The following is a 22,287-nucleotide window of genomic DNA, read 5'->3' on the forward strand; positions in this document are numbered from 1 at the left end:
GATCCCAGCAGAGGCTCCTTGGGGGGTTTTAAGAACATCAATCAGTTTCGCAGCTGGAGGCTGAGGCTTTCCTCAGGGAAGACTTTTTACGTAAAACAGATTGTTCATTGTCCTTGCCAGGGCAGACAAAGGTTTAAATTAAATATGCAGCAAGCTCCACTTGGCTGCCTGCCACCGCCAGGGAGGGGGAAGGGAGACCGTGTCCCCACTCGCCTGACTCACTCAGCAGTGTTTTTTTCTTTTTTTTTTCCCTTTCCATTTCTGTTCCTGCAGTGGAAGGCGCCTGCAGTCTTGGGCTGGGTTTCTCTGTAAATGCTCTTTGGTGAGAGATACCCAGCCTTCTGGGACCTTGGCTTCCTCTTCCATGCCAGGAGGGAGGTGACCTTTGAAGGTCTTTTCTGTATTTAACCTTTTCCGTTTTCTCTGGTCTCAGTGACAGGGATTTTCAGCAAATGCTCTAAGCTGCTTCTATGTGGGACTCACTCTCATCATTCCCGGGGTGAGTTCATCTGTGTGTGATCTATCCTCACCATTCTTGGGGTGACCTCATCTATGTGTGATGCCTCCTTACCATTCCTGGGCTAACTTCATCCACGTGAGATCCATCCTCACCATCCCTGGGGTCACCTCATCTATATGTGATTCACCCTCACCGTTCCTGGGGTGACCTCATCTGCATGAGACTCATTCTCACCATTCCAGGAGTGATTTCTGAATAAAAAAGAAAGAAAAGGAGGACACGATGCTCCTAGGTAGGATGGAGAAGGTTTATTATAGATGGAGGGGAAAATACAGCCAGAGGCATCTGGGAAAAGTCCAGAGTGAACATGACCAGACTGAACCAGGCCACGTGAGGAGGGTGGGGGGCAGAGAGAGCAAGAGAGAAGCCACTGACCCAGAGGGCAGCCTGGGACAAGAGACTAGTGTAGCCCAAATGGCTGAAATACAGGGTCCAGAGAAGCTGAGGAAGGGCAAGCCCAGCCCAGTCCCTGGGCTGCAGAAGTTTAGGGTAGGGGGTGGGGCGTGCCAGCCAGGAGGACCCTGTAAAAACGAGGGACTGAGGGACGGAGGCTGGGAGAACCTGGTGGCCAGTGTCAGCTTTGATATATCAATAGGCACTTCAGTTATCTCTTTGTCCCCGATTTGGAACCTAACAATTTCATCTCTGTGTGATCCATCCTCACCATCCCTGGGGTGAGGTCAGCTGTGTGAAATCTGTCTTCACCATTCCTGGCATGACTTTGTCACCCCATCAATGTGTGATCCATTCTTGACATTCCTGGGGTGACTGGGTGTGTGAAGGTCTGGCTTGTTTCCCTACAGACCTCATGGGCCAGTCAACCATATTATCAGAGGACACGATTAATTAATAGGTTTTCGAAGGTGGTGGTGGTGCACGCCTTAAACCCCAGCACTTGGGAGGCAGAGGCAGGTGGATCTCTGTGAGTTCGAGGCCAGCCTAGTCTACTATTTCATGATATTTCACTGTACTGTGAAATTCTGAGACTATGTTAATAAAATTAACCTTGCATCAGAAGGCGGAGTCAGTGACTAGTTGACAAGAACTAGCCATAGAGAGTAGGGAGGACCAAGGGATATGGATAGAGAGGCACACAGGAAGGAGAAGGGAGGGGCTTAGAGATTTGTGGACCTTTTTGGTTTTGGACAGACAGAGAGATGCTCTCTTGCTGGGTCTCCAGCTGAAAAGGAGGGTCAGCTGGTTGCTTCTCGGCTTCTCTGATCTAGCACGTTTTCATCCCAACATCTGACTCCCGAGTCTTTATTGGTCAATAGAATAACTTAGATTAAAAACAACAGCCTACAGAGTGAGTTCCAGGAAAGCCAGGGCTGTTACATAGTGAAACCCTGTTTTGAAAAACAAAACAAACAAACAAACAAAAATTTAACAGGCTTTCTGCTCTCCCCCAGTAGTAAGTTTCTTTCACTGATGCAGTCAGCCAGATCAAGCCAAATTCAAAAAGTATAACAACAGGTATATTGAGCAAAGCAACTCCCGGGTAGGTTCTGTAGTCTCAGTGATCAAGGCCAGAGAAGTAAGTCTCAAGCCCAGGCCAGGGCAGAAAAGTTTTATAGACTGTAGGTGAGGTGTGATGATGTGCCCACCACAAGCTGGGTTTGTGCCCAAGTATGGTCAAAAGGTGAGTGCTTAGGTGGAGACTTGGGCAGCTGGTGCAAATTCAGAACTGGGTTTTTTGGTGCCTTTCCTTTGTTCTGAGACTCTCTGGGTGGGGTTTGGAGAGAGAGACAGGAATGGAGCATCCTGAATCTGTACAGGTGTGAGCCAGAGGCTCCAAACTGAACATTACTGACATTTGACCTTGCAGCCTAGTTGGAAGCATTCATGGCTAGCCTTCATCCTACATGAAACAGCTTAAGCCAGTTGCCACTGGGACTGAGGGTCACTGGGGTGGAGTGAATACCTCCTTTTCTTCTTATGCTTTTAAAGACTAGTAAGTGTCCTGGTTAGTATTATGTCAACTTGACACAAGCTAGAGTCGTCTGAAAGGAGGGCATTGCCATTGGGAAATTGCCTCTATAAGATCCAGCTGTAGTGCATTTTCTTAATAGTGGATGTTGGACGGTCCTGTCCATTGCGGGTAGGGCTCAGCTGGTGATCCTAGGTTCTATAAGAGAGCAGGCTGAGCAAGCCACAGAGAGCAAGCCAGTAAGCAGCATCCCCCCCACCTTGGTCGTGGTCTCGGTCTCTGCATCAGCTCCTGCCTCCAGGTTCCTGCCCTGTTTGAATTCCTGTCCTGACTTCCTTCAGTGATGAACAGTGATATGGAAGTGTAAGCCAAATAAACGCGTTCCTCCCCAACTTGCTTTTTGGTCATGGTGTTTCAGTGCAGTAATAGAAACCCTAACTATGACAATAAGTAATAATAATAATAATATAAATAAATAAATAAAACCCTGGGCCTAACCAAACAGTTGAGTAGATCTGAGGACAGAACTTAACTAGCAAAGTTGCTAGGGTTAAGAATATTAGAATTTCTGTTTGGTAGCTCAGCTGGTAGTGTGCATGTTTAGAGTGCATAAAATCCTGGGATGCATCCCCAACACTGCATTAAACCTGGGCATGGTGGAGGATAGTAATTCTGGCACTGGGGCGGTGATGGCCGAAGGATTGGAACTTCAAGGTCATTCATGGCTATGTCATAAGTTTGAAAGAGAGTGGCCCTCATCGGCTTATAGATCTGAAAGCTTGGTCACCAGGGAGTGGCACCATTTGAAAGGATTAGGAGGTGTGGCCTTGCTGGAGGAAGTGTATCACTGGGGCTGGGCTTTGAGGATCAGGACCAGCCAATGGGTCAGGCTACAGCTCCCAGCTCCTTCTCCAGCATCATGTCTGCCTGTACGCTGCCATGCTCCCTGCCATGATGACAATGGACTAAACCTCTGAGACTGTAAGCGAGCCCCAAATAAGTGCTTTCTTATAAGAGTTGCCCTGGTCATGGTGTCTTTTCACAGTAATAGAACACTGACTAAGACACTGAGATAAAGGAGACCTCGCCATGAAACAAAACAAAACAAAAAACATGGTGTAAGCTGTAACCAAAGAACTATGGGCAGGAAAAAGAGAACCTTTATAGGTTGTTCAATCATATTTTTCAATATAAAAATGCTACACTGAGAGTTCAGTTTCAAGAGAATAACTTGACCCACATTCAGCTTCCAAATCAAGTCATGCCCTAGAAGTTAGTGGCTCTATTCTTATATTGGTTAAAATAAATTATAATTTCTAGTTCCATGTTAAACTTTTTTTTTTTATTTCTTGAGTTAGTTTTTGGGAAGGTAGCTCTATTAGAGAGCATATTTACACCTCAGGACTCTATTTTTATATTATTTAGCAAAAGTAGCTTTTATGTTATGATTAACACTAAATGTAAAGGGTGTTTTTATATATATATAATTGAATATTAAACTAAATAGGTTAGGGGCCAGAGAGATGGCTCAGTGGTTAAGAGCACCAGCTGCTCTTCCAGAGGACCTGAATTTAGTTCCCAGAACCTACATTGTACGGCTCCCAACTGTTTATAACTCTAGCTCTAACATTCTCTGCTGACCTCTTTGGGAACTCATATTCACAAGCAAATATCCACACAAAACGAACACACATACACAAAAATAAAAATAAATCTTAAAATATAATAACAACAAGAAAAAAACAAAGATAAGAAATGAAAATTTGGAGGGCAGGGAGCTGGTTCAGTTAGTAAAGTGTTTGCTCTAGAAACGCAAGGACCCAAGTTTGATTCCTAGAACCCACATTAGAAAAAAAGCCATGTGTGCTCCTAGATGATATCATCACAGCATTGGAAAGAGAGAGAAGGATCCCCGGGGCTCACCGGACAGCCAGCCTAGCCAGCTTGATGAGATTTGTGCATTGAGACTATCTCAAAAGAACAGATGAGGGCCGGGCATATAGCTCATTGCTAGCACACTTGCCTGGCATGGGTGAGGCCGTGTTTGATTCACAGCACCACAAAATCCACAAGGCCTAAGGTGGACAGTGCACAATATGCAATGTGTCCTCTGACCTATATCGACAACTGTGTAACACATGTAAACACACACACACACACACACACACACACACACACACACACACACACCTACAAATTTTAGGGACTGGAGAGATGGCTCAGAGGTTAAGAGTGCCCACTCACTACTCTTGCAGAGGACCTAGGTTTGGTTCCCAGCACCCATATCATGGGGCTCCCTGTAACACCAGTTTCAAGGAATCCCATGCCCGCTGGCCTCCATGGATACTCATGTACATGCAACATATATAAACTCACACAGGCACATACACATGCCCACAAATGAAAAATAAATATTTTTTTAAAAAGAACTGCAGGTTTTAATTTCCGGAGTGCATATGGAATTCACTGCAAGTCAAAATAGGCACGGGTAATTTTTAGGAAAGAAGATGAGCTTCCGAACTGAAATGCTGTAATTCAAAGTCAGCAAACTGGGGTGGAGAGATGGCTCAGTGGGTTAGGAAACAGCACTAGCTGCTCTTCTAGAGGATCTGGGTTCGATTCCAGGTACCCACATGCTGGCTCACGCCCATCTGCATTTGCAGTTCCAGAGCACCCAACACCCTCCTCTGGACTCCTTCAGAAACCAGGCACACATGTGGCACACAGACATCCACGCAGGCAAAACACCCGTATGCATAAAAGAAACCTTAAAATGAACAAACAAAAACCAAAGTAAGCAAAGTAACATCTAGCTGTAAAAGCGTTTGCTTAAACACAGATTACAATTCTCTCTAGTCTTTGTTCCTTGATCTTAGAAATTAAGTCATAAAGACTCCCATATTTAAGCTTTTAATCCTGCCCCTTCCACCCACCCCAGTGTGTGTGTGTGTGTGTGTGTGTGTGTGTGTGTGTGTGCATACACATGCGTGAATGCCATCCCCCCATTTTTTTTTTTTTTTGAGAACCACCTCTCACTGAAACCCAGGCTCCTAGTGCCAGAGTTCTAGGCAAGCATGCCCAGCTTTTTCTGTGCGAGCTGGGAATATAACTGAGCTCCTCCAGCTTGCTTGGCAAGCACCGTGCCAACGGAGCTCCCTCTCCAGCCTCATCTTTTTTTGCTTCCAGTATAGAGCAAGCCTCTTGGATCTTATCTATGGATGTAGTGGTTTTGATGATGGCGTCCATAAGCAGCAAGGTGTCATTGGAAAAACCAGAAGTGGGAAGGACTCTGACCTTCTCCCCATCTCTCAGGCAAGCCGTGAGAGAATGCTCTGACCTTCCTCTGAAGCAGGTTATGAAATCCTTACATGAGATGTGCTCACCCTGTGCTCAAGAGACGAGGCACATTATTGCCACTGATGGCTGAGGACAGAAAGAAGAGTCCAGATTAGCCAGTGTGGTCAAATTCTCTGGGAGGTTGTCATGGGATCGTGACAAACCTGTTTATTCAATCATATCTCTCCACCACCAGCCACTTCATCAAACTTGAAAATCCACGGGTGGCCTCATTTCTTTAGACCTAGAAAATGGAAACACAGTTTGCAGGCTTTTCTTTTGTTAACCCGACTTTCATTACAGATTCTTCTGCTGGGAATAAATAGCAGCAAATAAGAAAGAGATGTATTTCCCTGGTGAGCTTGATTCCTGGAAGTTTCAGACTATAAAAAGCAGGATGCAGTGGTGGAGCACGCCTTTGATCCCAGCCCTCGGGAGGCAGAGGCAGGTGGATCTCTGTAAGTTTGAGGCCAGCCTGGTCTACAAAGCGAGTTCCAGGAAAGCCAGGGCTGTAACACAGAGAAACTCTGTCTTAAAAAAAAAATAAAAGCAGGATGTAGTAGCAGGTACCTGTGATCCTAGCACCCCTATAGTGAGAAGGGATGGGAGGCAGAGATGAAAGAATCACCCAGAAACTTGCAGACCAGCCAGCCTGGAGTGCACCGCAGAGCCTTGGAAGCCAGAGACCCTGCCTCAGCAAGATGGGAGATGAGAATCTACAAGTTGTCCTTTGACCTCCACAAGTGCTGTAGCGTATTTGGCTCCCTTACATAAAACAAATAAATACAAATAAAATTTTTCCTCTTAACCCCAGCTTCTAATTGAAAAAAATCATTTTATGGGCTGGAATGATAGCTTAGCTGTTGAGATCACTTGATCTCGCCCGAGATTGGTTTCCAGCACCCATGTCCGATGACCCACAACTACAGGTAACTCCATGCAGCTCCAGGGACCCCTGTACGCCCTCCCGTCCCCCTGTCACCTCCCCACGTGAGCACTAGACACAGATGTGGAGGCCAACACACAGACACATAAAATTAGAAAAGAAAGCAGATCTTTAAAACTACATTTTATACCCTTCTTGTATTTTTGACTTGAATTTTTTATTACTGTTTTATTTATTTGGTGTGCATGTGGAGGGGCTGGGGGTCACATCTGTGCCACAGCACACGAGGAGGTCAGAGGACAACTTGGTGGGGTTTGTTCTTCCTTCCCTCTGTGTGGGCACAAGGAATCAAACTCGGGTCATCAGGCTTGGTGACTAGTGCCCTCACCCACAGGGCCGTCTCTCGGACCTCTCTCTAGTTTATACTTCGAAGAGCAGTTACTTGTGGTTAAGTTGAAGGGCATAGGATATGCAATTTTTCCTGTAAACAAGGCAAGATGTGGAAAACTTACCCTACGAGGTTGGTGCAGGCGATGCCAGGGTTAGGGCAAACACCGGGTACAAACAGAAGTTCCTGACTTATTGGTTCTCTTTAACCACACGTTACCATGCTACCTACCATCATGAGAATAATTACGGTTTGCACACCGAAGTGTTTTGTTGCTGTGTTATAAAATTAACCACTAGCTGCCCCCACTAGACCAACTTGGAACTCAGACATCAAATGTATTTTTTTCCTCTTACACAGTCAGCAGGGATGCTCACCTACTCAGACCCCTCCAGACTGGTCCATCTCTAACACCTCCATGCTAATGTGTGTGTGTGTGGGGGGATTGGAGTCCTGCCAGAGGCCCATTTCACCGACCTTGACTTTCTCTTGACCTTTCGTGGACCTTCACTGGCTGACATACTGCAACAGGACAGTGTAGCAGAGGGTCAATTACTGTGAGTCTGCAGCCTGCTGGTGACCTTGGCTGCTGACTCACAGCCTGATGGCAGGACTGCCTGTGCCTCTCCCTCTCTTTCTCCTGCTAGCATATCCTCTCTAGTCTTGTTTCTGGTGCAGATGTCTAAGAGGGAGGTATTGGTTTAAATGACAAATTTCTCCCAAGGGCTCTGGCATCTGTTCGCTCGGTTCCCAGTTGGTCGCACTCTTTTGGGGAGATCTAGGAAGTGTGGTGTTGCTGGAGGAAGTATGTCATTGCGGGGTGGGCTTTGAGGTTCCAGAGGCCTTGCACTATTCCCAGTGTGCCTCTCTCTCTCTGCTTTGAGCTTCTGGTTCAGGATGTGCGCATCCTCTCAGCATCCTGGTCCAGCTGCATGCCGGCTGGTTGCCTCTGCCATGCCCTTATGGATTCTAACCCTCTGGAACCACAAGCCAACATAAACTCCTTAAGTTGCCCTGGTCATGGTGTTTTATCACAGCCAGAGAAAAGTAACAAGCACAAGGGACAATCTAATTGATCTTCTTTTTTAATCGTTATCATTGTCTTTGTTTAGACAAGGTCTTTGCTTCAAGCTACCTCATAGGCATGGTCTAGCCTGTGGACTGACTGCCCTTGGGAATCTGTACCCAAGGCCATTACCTTTCTTCTGTTTGCTTTGGTTTTACTTTTGGAGACCCAGTCTCCTGTAGTCCAGGCTGGCCTTGAACTGGACATACAGCTAAGGATGCTCTTCCTGCCCCCAGCTCCCAAGTGCTGGGAATCCAGGTATGCACCTCCATGCCTGGTTTATTCGGGCTGGGGCTTCCACCCAGGACGACACACATGCTAGGCGAGCATTATACCAACTGAGCTACACCCCAGCCCTCCGCATCCATTTTTTAACCATCTGGAGTACAAAGTTGGGGAATAAATTACACAGGAATTTGGAAATAAAAAGAATAAATATATGTGCCAGAACTCTTTTTAATACTGAAGATTTTTAAATGTAGCTGACAATGTTATTAAAATTTTACTGTATCTCAACGATTGCAAAGTCAAAATCTGTTAAGGGTTTATAAGGGACTACAGCTTTATTTTAAGAATATATATACGGTCGTGGTATAAAATGGCTCCTACCAGCCCTTGGCTTTACACTCTACGTCTTTCTTCTTCCCAGGCTGGAATGGGGATGTGACAATGGTGAGAGCCACCTTAGTTTCCTAAAGGGTGCAGGGTAATATTCTGGACCAGGGCAGTAAAGCATCAGCAAGCTGGCATCCTGGATGACCTGGGGGCCTGGAGCAGGGAAGCTTTAGCCCTTTGTGATGGTTTTGTCAACTCGCACACCTGGGAAGAGAGAGCCTCAGTTGAAGAACTGGCTCCTCCGTCAGAGGGGTATGTTTGTGGGGGGATTTTCTTGACTGCTAAGTGATGTGGGAGGGCCCAGGCCACTGTGGGTGGTAACCATCCCTAGGCAGATGGGCCTGGGCCCAGTAAGAAAGGCAGCTGATCAGAAGCCTGGGAGCAAGCCAGTGAGCAGTGTTCCTTCACGGTCTCTGCTCCCATTCCTGCTTGAGTTCCTGCCTGGGATGGACTGTGACCTGGAAGTGTAAGCTGAAAGAAACCATTTCCTTCCCCAAGTTACTTTTGGTCAAGAGGTTTATTTCAAAAGAACAAACCAGGTCATAGCTGGTTTGCTGGGCCCTTACTGCCGTGAACTTCCAGGTGACAGGAATGAGCAGTCCTGTCTCTGGTTGAGCTTTCCGAAAACAGCTGAAACCACTTCCTGCAGGGTACACCCACTTGCCAGGGTTTTCCCAGCCACACCCTCCCTTGTTTCCCAGGGCCCAGCCTTTCCCTGTCTGCTGCTTTTCTCTCTGCCTCTCTGATGTGATGTTCCACTTGGTGGGAAAATTCTACCGTCTCTTCACCAGCTGCACCCACCGGGAGAGACCCGGGGCGCATCTTGTATTTCTGGCAGCCGCGTGCCGCCACCGTACCACTTTGTGGCTCGGGGAACTTCTGTGGCGCTTCTCTTACAGAGCCGTCTGCCTCCACACACCATGCTGATATCCGTCTGCTCTGCTTAGCTGCTGGACCGAGGAGCCCTTCAGTGTTCGGCTTCCACCTGCAGTGGGGCTGAACATTCTGTTCCAGAAGCCCCACACGCGCGTACTTGGGTGTTTTGTTACTCCTTTCTCTGAGCTCAGCAGTGGGAGAGAAGGGGATCCATTCTCTGGAGCACACTGGTGGCTGGTGGCTAAGCATGAACACAGTCCCTTTGTGCTTTTCTTTCAAATCCCCTTGTTTTTCTCCAATAGCAAAATGTTTTTTGAGTTGTATGGGACCAGAGGAAGCTGTGAACTTTCCCTGGAAACCTATTATCTTACTGCTTGAGCCTGAAGCTTCGAAGAAATCTCTCTCTCTCTCTCTCTCTCTCTCTCTCTCTCTCTCTCTCTCTCTCTCTCTCTCTCTCTGGATTTGGCTGTCATTCCTTCTCCAGGGTAGTGAAGGTCGAGTTCCTTAGGTTGAGTGACAATAACCAGAATGAAGTAGATAGATGGCAGCGTGTGCTAATGGTTCAGGGTTTCAGCTGTGCTAATATTGCCGCTTGCTTGTCTTGGGGGAGTTTCCTCCGTCAATAAATAAGGGCGATTTGCCATTATGGGGGTGAAAGTTCACTGACTTCAGATTTTGATGGGTTGGGTTCTAGTTTATTCTTTGAGAGGGTGTCCTCTCTGTCAACAGTCAGGACCCGTTCCCATTGATTCTGTTTGCCTCTTTAGCTGCAGACTTTGATTCTGAGGGTTGGTTCATGCTTCAGTTTTTACTATGTATTTCCACAGTACACAGTACCTCAGAGACAAGGACCTTAGGTTTGCAAATATAACTAGTCAGTATTTAAACCGCATGTCGAAGTAACGAGTGTTACCCCCAGTGCTCCACGCATACTAATTCATTTTAAAAAAACTCGTTTATTTTTGAGGGAGATAATGAGACACAGTTCAAAGGGGAAACAGGATCCAAAGCTACCCAGTCTAGTTCCAAGGCCTGTGTGCTTAATTATTAAGCTAGATGACCTCTTACAGTCAGGACTAATTGGAAGGGAAGGGAAAGTGAGCTGTAATTATGGGTGCCCTTTTCTAATTTGATCTATTGGTGCCAATCTTTCAAAATTAAAATGACTGTGCCTCATTCTCTTTAAAATTACCCCAAATTAAAGATTATGAATAGCTGGATGAATGCTTATAAAGTCCAGTGATTAAGATATTTTTAAAGCTATTAAATGTTTATTAGTGTGTGTGTGTGTGTGTGTGTGTGTGTGTGTGTGTGTGTATGGAGAGAGAGAGAGAGAGAGAGAGAGAGGTTTATGGTGCATGTGCCAAGGCACACATGCGGTCAGAGGGAAACTTTGTGAAGTCAGTTCTCTGCTTCCACATTTATGTGTGTGATCCAGGGATTGAACTCAGGTCACCAGGCTTACAGAGCAGGTGCCTACTGGACCATCTCACTGGCTCTAGGCTGTCAATTTTTAAGATAAATAAGGAACACATTTAAAACTTACCTTCTTTTCAAAAATGACTTTTGGCCACAAATCAACACATTACACTTAATTCCCAAATAGAAATAGCAATTTAAAAACTATGTCAACTAAGCAATTAAGTAAGAATTTCTTTGCTTTTTTTTTTTTTCTCTCCCCTCCGTGACATTCATGGGAAGTGCTTCAGCCGGCCGAGTAATTGCATGATACAACTTCACTGCCATCTAGTGGCAGCATGGCGCATGGTGGCGAGGTCGAGGCCCATCCGCCCACCCTCCCCTGCCCCTCCTCTTGGCAGCCACCTACTTTGTCTCTGTCAATAGTAACCACTTCTCTGAGGTGGCACCTCTTGGCTCCCTTACCAGGAATCTTTGAGGACGTGATGTTACTAATTTGATTTAGAATAGATTAATTCTTTATATTTCTCATTTTGAAGGCACCATTTATCTTGAAAGTCCTCTTAGGGGAAGGCAAGATGTCAACAGACAAGTCTCCGAATGTCCAAGTGGGTGAAAGGTCCATTGTCTGAGCTTCAGATGATCAACACAGGAAGATACCCTTGACATATGATGAAGTTCTTACGAGATTCTTTAGACTCAGAAGAAAATGAAGAATGATCCATCAAATATGTATGCAACCACTCACTGTCTTATGAATCGCTGGGGGTCAAACTGTCTCAAGCACGTAGCAGCATGAACAGAAAACATTTATTGTCTCATGCAGTCTATGACTCCAGAGTTTCTCGAGTCAAAGCCTGGCTTCTGGCAATTTCTATGAGCTAGGCAAGGCCACCTGTCCAAAACAGACCAACTAAGGAGACAAGCAACGTTGAAAAGCTGAGAAAGATTTCTTTACTGTGGCCACATGGGGTCAGTCCAGTGAGCCCTGAGTCTGTCTTTGTCCGGATGCGAAGTTTAGGTTTCAGTAGAGGACAAGAGGTATGCATAACTAAGCAGTCCTAGTCACGGACCCATGACTGCCTTGGTCTCTACAAGCTGGTCTGACAAGTTGTCAGAACTGCATGACATCTCTTCCCGGGAGGCAATTTCGTCTTCTGGGTGGCATCAAAGCGTTAGCTTTTCCCTTCCTTAGAGACTATTGTTTCAATAATTGTCTGGCAGCATCCTCCCTCCCTGCCAGGCCTCACTATGTATCCCTGGCTTGTCTGGCACTCAATATATAGACCAGACTGGCCTTGAACTCATTGAGATCAGCTTGCCTCTACCTCATGAGTGCTAGAATTAAAGGTGTGCACCATCACACTCAGGCAAGTGTCTCTCTTTTAAAGAATCTTCTATCAGGACAGTTCCATGCGGCCCAGGAAGCAGGGTGTGGCTTGGCTGGGTGTTGTGTCTCAGAGTTCTCCACTCAGGTGTAGCACGGGGCCACATTTTCTCGGAGCTCTACGGGGCTGGAGGATCTATGTCTAGACTCGCAGAGAAGGCATGTTTGGTGCTGTCTAGACTCTTCCTCAGCATTTAAGCCTTTTCCTTGGACTTGCTTCTCCAGGGCAACAGAGATCCGGGCCAGCATAAAGGGAACTGGCCAGGCTTGTCATAGGAGGTCTGGTTTTAAGGCTGGCTACTCCACAGCCATCGAGCTTTCTCAAATGACTATTTCCCAGTAGAGGAATAGATGGGACACAACTTTCTCTTCATAGCTGTGTTCAGCCACCTCTTGCTGACTTCTCCCTTATGGCACCCTGTAGGTGATCCTTCTTGTTGTTCACATTTACCTGTAAAGAAGTGTCTTTAGTCCCAGCTGCTTCTGAGGAGGATTAGTTGAACAGGAGAGGTGAGGTGTGAACCAGCCTAGATAGATCCAAGCCTTGTTTTGCTTTGTCACCCCCTCTGTCCCTCCCTCTCCCCCTCCCTCTCTCTCTCCCTTCCCCCATCTCTCCATCCATCATCCTATTTAGTGTGTGTGTGTGTGTGTGTGTGTGTGTGTGTGTGTGTGTGTGTGTGTGTGTGCTATAGCACGTGGAGGTTGATTCTCTCCTGCCACCTTGTGGGATCCAGAATCAAATTCAGGTTGTTGGACTTTCATAAAGCACATCTATTCTCTGAACATTTTTCCCCACTCCCAACCCCTTAAAGATGAAAGGATCTCATGTGTAGTTCAAATGTGTGCATTTTCTCTCTCTCCTCTCCTCTTCTCTCTCTCTCTCTCTCTGCCTCTCTCTGTCTCTGTCTCTGTCTCTATCTCTCTCTGTCTCTGTCTCTCTCTCTCTCTCTGCCTCTCTCTGTCTCTCTGTCTCTGTCTGTCTCTCTCTCTGTCTCTGTCTGTCTGTCTGTCTGTCTGTCTCTCTGTCTCTCCCCAGAATGTCACCCGAGGGCACGGAGAATGGAAGTGAATTATGATACACAGAGGACTTGAAAGCAGGTGAGTTAACATTATTTTTATCTTTAACCAGAGTGAAGCAGTAGGGTGTTAGAAGGCGGGCCTTGCCTCACTCTTTGGTTGCTTTTTCCGTTTTCTTCCTGTTTTGATACAGGGGCTCACGTATCCCACACTGGCCTAGAACTGGCGAGGAATCTAAGGATGACCTTGAACTTCTGATCCCCCGGCCCGAACCTCTCCAGTACTGGAATTAGAAGTGTGCACCATCATGCCCGGCTTATGTAATGCTTGGGATTGAAGCCAGGACGTGGTATGTGCTGAGTAAGCATTCTATCAACTGTGCCACATCCCCAGTGCAGTTTCTACATAAAAGAGAGAGAGAGAGAGAGAGAGAGAGAGAGAGAGAGAGAGAGAGAGAGAGAGAGAGGTTTATTTATTTACTTTTTCCTCACCTTTTTGTTTTGTTTTTTTGGAGACAGGGTTTCTCTGTGTTACTGTTCTGGCTGTCTTGGAACTTGCTTTGTAGACCAGGCTGGCCTCGAACTCACAGAGATTTGCCTGCCTCTGTCTCCCAAGAGCCAGGATTAAAGGGCTACTACTGCTAGCTTGCTTATTTATTTATTTAATATGTGTGTGTGCCTGAGTGCATGTATGTATAACATACATACACACACACACACACACACACACACACACACACAAACACACACACAGAGTCCCATTGGAGGCTAGAAACAGGATTCTGGAAGCTGAGAAATCAAAGACCAGGTGGCTGCACGTTGCATGAATGCTGAAATGGTCTTTTTTTTTTAATATTTATTTATTATGTATATAGTATTCTGCCTGCATGTGTCCTTGCAGACCATAAGAGGTCACTAGATCTCGTTACATACAGGTGGTTGTAAGACACCATGTGGTTGCTGGGAATTGAATTCAGGACCTCTGGAAGAGCAGTCAGTGCTCTTAACCGCTGAGCCATCTCTCCAGCCCGAAATGGTCTTTTAGTAAGAAACCCAGGACCAGATATTGGGGTAAATGCTGAAAGATCAGAGAGACGAAGGAACAAGCCACTGCCACGTTCTACCTCGCCAACCCCATGAATCCTCTGACTGAATGCCTTTGAGTCCTCAGCCGAAAGCTCTCCAGCCAAAAAGCTTTAATTCTGTCTCCTCATGCCTTATATGTCTTTGTCTGCCTAGCCCTACCACTTCTTTCTTAGTGCTGGGATTAAGGGCTTGTGTGCTTCCCAAGTACTGGGGTTAAAGGTGTGTGCCACCACTGCCTGGCTCGGTTTCTCTCCTAGACTGAGTCAATCTCATGTGGTCCAGGGTGGGTTTGATCTCACAGAGATCCAGACAGATGGCTGCCTCCTGAGTGCTAGGATTAAAGGTGTGTGCCACCACTGCCTGGCCTCTGTGTTTAACTAGTGGCTTGTTCTGTTCTCTGATCTTTAGGAAAATTTTATTAGGGTACACAATATATCACCCCAGCTGCATCTGCTTAGGGCCTTGTGTTTTGTGGAAGCGTAGACAGGCAGAGAGATAAATGAGGCATGAGAAAGAGAAGAAACCTGGCTGGAAGTGGGGTAGATGGGTGGGTTCACAGTGCTGTGTTCTGGGGCTAACTAATTCAGTCCCACAAGAGTGGCATTAATCCTACTTAGTAACCTCATTACCTCTTGAAGGTTTCAACACCTCTCAATGCCACAGCAGCAACATTGCCCTGGGAATCAAGATTCCTGTGCAGGAGCTTGCGGGACATACTCAAATCTTAACACAAAGAACCCTGGGATTTTTCCTTGTAAGTCACAGCATATCTTTTTTTTTTTTTTTTTTTTTTTTTGACAGGGTTTCTCTGTGTAGCCCTGACTGCCCTGGAATTTGCTCTGGAGACCAGACTGGCCTTTTCAGAGATCTCCCTGCCTCTTCCTCCTGAGGGCTGGGATTAAAGGAACCCCCCCCACCCCCCTGGCTCACAGCATCTTAAAAAAGGCCTAGAGATGTGACTGGCCTGATGGACATGCTCATTTATATCTTTGGCACTTGCCATAGTTAGATCAAATGCTTTTTGCCAGGTGTCTTGTTTTAAATGGTATGTGTAAGAGAGCGAGCGTGGTGGCACCCACCTTTAATGTGAGTGTTCATGTGAGTATGTGTGCACATATATTTGTGTGCAGGTATGTAGAGGGCACAGTCAAGCTCAGTATTCCTCAGGCCTGTCCACAACTTTAAAAGAAAAAGAGATGTACTTTTAAATTATGTGTATGTATGTGGTGGGGGCATGTGCTTGTGAGCTGGTCAGTGCCTTCAGGCGACAGAGGTATCAGCTCTCCCTAGAGCTGGACTTACAAGTGTTAGTGAACCAGCAGTCCTATGGAGGAACAGTCCACATGTTTTAGTTAGGGTTTCCTATTTCTGTGAAGAGACACCATGACCATGGCAACTCTTATAACAAAAACATTTAATTGGGGTGGCTCACTTAGAGTTTCAGGGGTTCAGTCCATTATCATCATGGTGGGGAGCATGGCAGCATGCAGGCAGACGTGGTGCTGGAGTAGCTGAGAGTCTGTACATCTTGCCTCAGAGGCAACAGGAAGTCGACTGACTATCACACTGAGGAAAGCTTGAGAAAAAGAAACCTTAAAGCCCACCCTCACAGTGACACACTTCCCCCAATAAGACCATACCTACTCCAACAAGGCCACACCTCCTAATAGTGCCATTCCCTTTGGGGGCCATTTTCTTTCAAACCACCACAACACACTATTAAGTGCTGAGCCATGTCTGCAGTTCCCACAACTTAGTTTTTGAGATAGAGTCTCTCATTGGTGTGGGACTCACCAATAAGGACAGGGTGGTTGGCTATCATACACTAGGGATTTGCCGGCCTCTGACTTCCCAGTGCTGGGATTACAAACTTAAGCCCATGTGTCTGGGATCTTTTCTCTCTCTCTAATAAAATCAGGCCCTCACATTTGTGAGGCAAACACCTGACTAACTGAGGAAGTCTTTTGTTAAGTTGAACTTCTTAGGCCTCATAGTGTAGCTAGGAATTCTAAGTGGAAAATTCAGGTGTTAGGGACTAACATGGTGATTGGAAGGCCATCGTATTGTTATGAAGGTTGAATTAGATGCTAGCGACCCATCCTCCAGACCATCCATGCAATGCAAGCTCATGGGCCATGAGATTCAGGACATTTTTGTTCTGGTTGGAGCCTCTGAGTCTGCGGCCCATGACAGGCCGTAGTGAAAATCAAAAGGCAGCAGAGGTCCAGAGGTCCTTTGTCTTTGTGTAGACTTGGTCCTTAGGTCAAGGGTACTCTTCCTCCATGTAAATAGTTTCTCTACCTCGGTTGCTTTCTGCTTGTTTTTGCCTGTGAACGTGTAGTAGCTCTTCCGTGATCTGCTGACGTCATGGAAGTAACATGTATGTATCTAATGTTAGACCTCAGTATTAGAAGGATGGGTTAGCCGGGCTTCGGTGGCACATGCTTTTAATCCCAGCACCCAGGAGGCAGAGGCAGGTGGATCTCTGAGTTCAAGGCCAGTCTGGTCTACAGAGCAAGTTTCAGGATAGCTAGAGCTACACAGAGAAACTCTGTCTCTCAACCCCCACCCCCCCCCACCCCCCCCCCCAAAAAAAAAAGAAAAAAAAAAGAAAGGTGGGTTGAAGACTATATGGTGGCTGTTTGAGTAATTCGTGAGGAGCTGAAAGAAACGTCCTGTCTCAACTTTTATTTTTTTTTTTTTTATTTATTTATTTTTTTTGGTTTTTCGAGACAGGGTTTCTCTGTGTAGCTTTGCGCCTTTCCTGGAACTCACTTGGTAGTCCAGGCTGGCCTCGAACTCACAGAGATCCGCCTGGCTCTGCCTCCCGAGTGCTGGGATTAAAGGCGTGCGCCACCACCGCCCGGCCTCAACTTTTAAAAGTCAAGTCTATTATCAAAGGAGATTTGCTCAGTCTTTACCTAAAATTTTATTGTATTTATTTGTGTGTGTGTAAGGGTGAGCACACCACAGCATGTGTCTGGAGGTCAGAGGACAACTTTCGTGAGTCAGTTCCCTCCTACCACGTGGGTCTCGGGGATCAAACTCAGATTACCAGGCTCTGGGTCAAGCACCTGTCCCTGCTGAGCCTTCTTGATGGCCTTTCACTAGCAACTTATTGTGACATTTTCATACATCACCAAGTGGTATTTATTTATTGCAGCACTGAGGATTACCCCAGGACCTTGGGAATACTTGGCATGCACTCAGCCACTCACCCCAGTCTTCACCAAGGGATTTTTTTTTTTTAAATCAAATGTTAGTTTTTAAGGAACATTTTTATTTTTATTTGGTTTTTTGAGACAGGGTTTCTCTGTGTAGCTTTGAGCCTTTTCCTGGATCTCAATCTGTAGCCCAGGCTGGCCTCGAACTCACAAAGATCCACCTGCCTCTGCCTCCCGAGTGCTGGGATTAAAGGCGTGCGCCAGCACCGCCTGGCCATTTTTATTTTTAAAGAAGTTTGTTTATTTTCATTGTATGTATATGAGTGTTTTGCCTGTATGTATGTATGTATGTATGTATGTATGTATGTATGTATGTGTACCACATGTGTGCCTGGTGCCTGTGGAGGCCAGAAGAGGGTGTCGGATCTCCTGGCACAGGAGTTACAGATGGTTGCGAGCTGCCGTGTGGGTGCTGGGAATTGAACCTGGATCCTCTGAAAGAGCAGCCAGTGCTCCTAACGGCTGAGTCAACTCTCCAGCCCTCTTTAGAAAGCATTTTGAAATCATTGTGTGGGTGTGTGTGCCGTGGTGCGTTTGTGGAGCCCATTTCTTCCACCTTTGTGTGGAGATTCAACTGAAGTTACCAGGCTTCCAAAACAAGTGCCTTTATGTGAAGAACCAGCTTGTCTGTGCCCAAACATTTTTTTTTTTTTTTTTGAGACAGGGTTTCTCTGTATAGTTTTGGTGCCTGTCCTGAATCTCGTTCTGTAGACCAGGCTGGCCTCAGACTCACAGAGATCTGCCTGGCTCTGCCTCCCGAGTGCTGGGATTAAAGGCATGTGCCACCACCGCCTGGCTCAAACATGTTTTTTTTTTTTTTGGTTTTTCGAGACAGGGTTTCTCTGTGTAGCTTTGCGCCTTTCCTGGATCTCGAGCTGTAGACCAGGCTGGCCTCGAACTCACAGAGATCCGCCTGGCTCTGCCTCCCGAGTGCTGGGATTAAAGGCGTGCGCCACCACCGCCCGGCTCAAACATGTTTTTAAATGCCAAATTCAGCATCAATTGAGCACTTTCTTTGATCTTTACTGCTAGATTTTGTGTGCCTGCCAGAGAATTAACAGTTTAAAGACGTGAACAAGTGAATGGATGAAAACGTGGTTTACACTTTTCCATCAGTCTTTAGAACAGTTGTAGCAGCAGGGTAAAATATTCTTAAGTCCCTCCTTTGTGCTTACTGGAGACATGATTATTAACTGTTCTATAACCTAGCCAACAGCCTCTGATCCTGGAGCAGCAGCTCTGCCTCACTGCACTGAGGCCCCGCTCTTCTGATTATGTTGAAAGGAACCGTAAGAAAGGGAAATTATGAGGCTGGAAAGATGGCTCAGTGGTCAAGATCACTTACTGCTCTTGCAGAGGATCTGGGTTCAATTCCCATCACCTGTATCAAGGCTCAGACCTGCTTATAACTTCAGTTCTAGGGAGTCAGATGCCCTCTTCAGGCCTCCCTGGGTACCTGCATGCACAGGGTACACATAAACTCATGCAGGGGTATGCATACATATACCTTAAGAATGAAAAAACAAAAACAAAAAAACATAAAACAAAAGGGAGTGGGGGTGGGAACAGGGCCTGGAGAGATGGCTCAGCAGTTAAGACTGCTTGCTGCTCAGGGGGCTGGAGAGATGGCTCAGCGGTTAAAAGCACTGACTACTTTTCCAGAGGAACAAGGTTCAATTCCCAGCACCTACATGGCAGCTAACAACTGTCTGTAACTCCAAGATCTGACACCCTCACACAGACATACATGCAGGCAAAACACCAATGTAAATAAAATAAAAAAAATAAATTATTAAAAAAAAAAAAGAGTGCTTGCTGCTCTTCTAGAGGACTGGAGTTTGATTCCCAGTGCCCATATCAGGCATCTTACAGTAGCCTATAGTTCCAGATCCAGAGGATCTGATGCCCTTTTCTGGCTTCTGCAGGCAACCTGCACACATGTACACACACACACACACACACACACACACACACACACACACACACACACACACACATGTGCACACATATACACACACACAAATAAAAAATAGTATCTTCAAAAAAACCAAGAGGGCAAAACACCCAGGGTGGAGACTTTATCTGGGTCATTCAGCAGCTGAGGTTGACAAGACCAAAGAGGGGACACTGTCAGCGTAAAGGCAAAGGGGAGGTTCTATGCAAAGTAGTTAAAAAAGAAACCTTGAATGTTTCAACATGGCTCTGGGCGGGAGTCAGAGATGAAAACCTTCCCTGAATTGGAACCACAAACACATTCTTGTGGTTGTTGGGATCTGAGTTTACCAAATGACTCAACAAAGGTCAGGGAGAGAGTTTAATGTAAGGTGTGGTCTCTGTATGGTTTGGAGCCATATTTGTGGAGTGAACTCAGCTTCTCTCTAGAAGAACTTGACTTCAATCCAAGCTAAGAGCAGTTCATGAGACTCAGTGGACGCTAACTCTATGTTAATTTCAGTCATATTAAACTATAAAAGATAGGTATCACAGAAGTAGTGAGATAGAATTATTGTCTGGGGACAACAGATCAATATGTCTCAGAATTAAGCCTCTAGGCTTCTATACATACATACATATAAGATATATATATATATATATATCTGGCAGAGATTAAGACAAAGTGGATGCCAGTTGCAAAAGTGTCCACCACCACTCTGCACCCCAGCATTGCAGGGTAGGAGCCTGTGGAGATGTCTCACTGTCACACATGCCTGCCTTGGACAATCTTTTTGTAAAATATGTATATGTATTACGCTCAATGGCTAGTAAAGAGCTGGCAGCCTATAACTAAGCAGGATTTTCAGGGAGAGAGGGCACTAAGAGGTGGAAGGGCGGAGTCACGGGAGTCTCAGGAGTTGTTGGCTAGACGCAGAGAAAGCAAGACATGTACAAAATGAGGTAACGAGCCATGAGTCACGTGGCAGCAAGTAAGGAAATAGAAATGGGTTAATTTAAGTTATACGACCTCATTAAAATCAAGTCTAAGTTATCAGCTGAGCATTTATAATTAACAGTAAGTCTCTGTGTGGTTATTTGGGAGCCAGCAGTCCCAATGATGAAAAACTCTACCTATGCATGCCACAAACATCAATGCTAGCTCAGGATTCTTCTTTTTGTCTTTGTTTTTGTTTTTTCGAGACAAGGTTTCTCTAAGTAACAGCCCTGCCTATCCTGGAACTCGCTTTGTAGCTCAGGCTGGCCTCGAACTCACAGAGATCCACCGGCCTCTGCCTCCTGAGTGCTGGGGTCAAAGGTGTGCACCACTACCCAGTCTGATTGTTTTTTTTTTAAAGGCAAAGTCTTCTGTAGCCCGGGCTGGCCTCCAACTTGCTATGTAGCCAAGAATGATGACAAACACCTGAACCTCCTGCTTCCTCATCCTAGGAGTGTGTGCTTAGTATCCCACTTCCGATGGTCCTGTCCTTTGACATGAACTAGAGCTGGTCTTTTGTCAGAATAATCCCATTTCATCTTTCTTCTGTGGATCCTTTCTGAAGAAACTGCTGTGTGTCTGTAATCCAGGCATTCCTCTGTACTTGATAATTGTAGTTGTTTATATGTAACATACCTGCCAGGACCAAAACGAGGGCAGAGAACCCAGAGATGCGGCGGGAGGCGGAGCAGCCAGAATGCCGAGGAGAGGCAAGAAGGAGAGAGAGGACCTCGTCTCTTCTGCCACCATCAACCAGAGACATCGCTCACTGTTGTGAATAAGAGAAAGGACCTCTCTTCTCTCATACTAAGAGCAGACAGAACATTACCTCAAAACAATGGTCTCTTCTTCCATTTCAACTGATGTAACTTTATAACAAAAATCTATCTATCTATCATCTATCTATCGATCCATTTTCTATCTATCTATCTATCTATCTATCTATCTATCTATCTATTCATCTATGTATCATTTATCTATCTATCTATTCATCTATGTATCATTTATCTATCTGTCTATCTGTGTGTCTATCTATCATTCATCTATCATCTATTCATCTATGTATCATTTGTCTATCTAATTTTTTTGGTAGAATCTTACTATGTAACCCTGGCTGGCCCAGAACTCACAGAACTCCACCTGCCTATGTCTTCTGAGTACTGGGATTAAAAGTATGCTCCACTGTACTCGATTCTACTTTACTTTTATAGAGGGAAATTACGCTTCTTTATGTTTAATTTATTGACTGAGAATTTCATAAAATACATTTTGATCCTATTCTCCCCCTCCCCCAACATCCTTCAGAGCCTCCTTCAACTCCCTATTCACCCAGCTTTTTTTTTTTTTTTTTTAACTTGGGCTCTTTCCGGCTGTACTACCTCTAGTGAAATCCCTTCTCTCCAGGCTTTCTTTGTTCACTCCCCCTTTAACTGGCATCTCCTGGATACATTTTACCCAAACATTCCAGGAAGGTCTGCTTCCATGTTGGTTCCGCTCTTGTGAACGGTTTTGTGAACGAGAGACTGTGGAAAAATTACTTAATATCTCCAGGTCTCAGGTTTTTCACCTGGAAGGTGGGGATTATACCAAGAACTATCTCAAAGTTGTGTGT

General features: G+C 45.8%; 1 long non-coding RNA gene across 2 annotated transcripts; it reads left to right on the forward strand.

Moving 5' to 3' along the window:
* Positions 1–245: 245 nt before the first annotated feature.
* Positions 246–21,862, forward strand: LOC128114645 (uncharacterized). Of its 2 annotated transcripts, XR_008219850.1 has the most exons (5): positions 246–322; positions 434–499; positions 13,457–13,518; positions 13,631–13,786; positions 21,319–21,862. It is a non-coding gene; the product is annotated as an uncharacterized LOC128114645 (long non-coding RNA). The 2 variants fall into 2 exon arrangements; XR_008219849.1 differs by having other exon boundaries at positions 290–499.
* The last annotated feature ends 425 nt before the right edge of the window (positions 21,863–22,287 follow it).

The sequence above is a fragment of the Peromyscus californicus genome, unplaced genomic scaffold (assembly GCF_007827085.1).
Source record: "Peromyscus californicus insignis strain IS unplaced genomic scaffold, ASM782708v3 Scaffold_19__1_contigs__length_69161282, whole genome shotgun sequence".
NCBI lineage: Eukaryota > Metazoa > Chordata > Mammalia > Rodentia > Cricetidae > Peromyscus > Peromyscus californicus.